Source organism: Scleropages formosus, chromosome 20 (assembly GCF_900964775.1).
Source record: "Scleropages formosus chromosome 20, fSclFor1.1, whole genome shotgun sequence".
Classification (NCBI taxonomy): Eukaryota; Metazoa; Chordata; class Actinopteri; order Osteoglossiformes; family Osteoglossidae; genus Scleropages; species Scleropages formosus.
Window position 1 is genome coordinate 13,401,236 of NC_041825.1, and position 2,174 is coordinate 13,403,409.

The following is a 2,174-nucleotide window of genomic DNA, read 5'->3' on the forward strand; positions in this document are numbered from 1 at the left end:
GGACTGGCGTTCCGTCCTGGGTGTATCCTGTCCTGGGTGTATCCCCTCCCCTTCCAGCCTTGCGTCCTGTCTTTCTGAGATAGGCTCTGGCTTGCTGCGACCCCGCTCGGGACAGGTAGTTGTTGACATTGGCTGTTGGTTGTATATTCAGTTAAATATGTTGAAACAGTAACAGGCATGGTTTTAATTTTCCAACCAATTATACGAAGAGGTCATAGTATGTGACTTGACTGCACCCAGGAAAGCTTGTACCTGAACAAAGCAGAAAAGCCCATAAAACATCATTATGTGTTCAAATAAAGGCAGCAATAAGCTTTACCACATTTTCTCAACAATGATTCTTGGGAAAATAATGCAAATGAGGTTCCATTTATTTCTTTTGTGTTCTTTGTTCTCTTTTGGTTTTTGTGCTAAAGATTGAATTTATACATGGAAGAGCTGAGCACACAGGTAAACAGCAATACAGTATTACAGAGGAAGGACGGGAAACCCCTTGTTATGATAAATAATGGCAACTACTAAAGTAACTGCATTTTAACAGGATTTGTTGATATTTTAGTATAAATGGGTGTCAATTTTAGTGCTCGGGAAGTCAAATGTTTAAATTGGAAATTAACCATGTCAGAGTTAAAATCTCCTTGCAGAGTTTTTTCCCAGAAACACAATACCTTTGTAAGGTGAGGGTGCACTGTACTATACACTAGCTGAATTGACTAGCTAAATGAAAACAATACAAATGACTTTGCACTTGCCAAACAAATTAAAATTGAGTGTCACAGCACCTGGGCTATAGAACTGGACGTGGTTTTGACCCCTGTGTTGTGTGTATGGAGTTTGCGTGTTCTCACCGTGTTCGCATGGTATCCCTCCCACAGTCCAGAGATATATTTCAGGCAAACTGGTGCTGTAAATTGCACTAACTGGGTGCATGTTTATTCATCTGCTGTATAGACATGTGACTGACTGTAGGGAGTTTATTGCATTATTTCTAACACTATGTCACCTTGGAGAAGGGTGTCAACTAAATAATAGCTAATCATTGTAAGTGGTTTTGGAGAAAAGTGTCTGCTAAATGAATAAATGTAAATGTCTCCTGCCACTCAGCAGTCGGGACCTGTACAAAATCCAAATTGAGTTCCTGTAAATGTGACGAAATGACTCGTAAGTCAAAGTAGGGCCATTAAATGAAATTCTCGTAACTCGAATGGGGGTATCTTGGGGTATAACTACACAGTCGCGCTAGGTTATCTAATAGCATACATCTTCAGCGTTTCAATGTCAAATGTTGTCGGAATGGGTGCCTTTTTTTTAGTCTTAAAGAATGGAAAGGATTCAAAACTTCTGACCAAGAAGGGGCAGTTATTTGACCCAACAGTCCAAGGCCAAACAGAGACACAATTGTTTCTTCTAATCCTGTATAAAAGGTGGGATATCAGATGACCTGGAGATAGAGAAATCTGAAGCCTTGGCCCCAGTAGTCCGAAAAGCCAACACCACGGTTTTGACCTTGACCCAAACGACTGCTGCTGAACGAGTCAAGTTTGACTTGCTGAAGCGTTCCTACGTATCCCCTTCCTCGCCTTGCTGCACTGGCTTCCTATAGTTGCCTGGATGAAATTCAAGACTCTGATAATGGCCTACAAAGCGTTCAATGGTTTTGTATCTACAAGACCTGATGACTCGCTACACTCCAACCAGACTGCAACACTTTGCCACCTCTATCCCTTTGGTGGTTCCAAGAGGTCAAAGTTTTTAGTTTTAGTTTTTTGTTCCAATTATGTGAAGGAATGACCTCCTGTTCTCACTCAGAACTGCTGAATCTCTCTCTAAAGTCTCAAAACGCACATCTTTCAGACACACTTAGGCCCCGATCTGCTGTGTGCTTGATAAACGTGAGTATATGTTATTTTATTAATGTGAAAGAAAAAACTTGGTGGCTTTAATAAGCGCTGAGTCACAACGAGTGGTTAAACTTTTAGCTCTTTTATACTGTAATAGTTCAAAATAAGGACATACGGCCATCTACCGGCATCTTTTGTTCACTGCATGGAGAAGCCGGCCTTGCCACTAGCGCCTTCGCTTCGTGGTCCGCGGCTCATTGCATTGTGGGAACAGGCTTCCCGCATGCGCCCTCTATGGGCCACCTGCGGCTCATTGCATTGTGGGAACTCTCC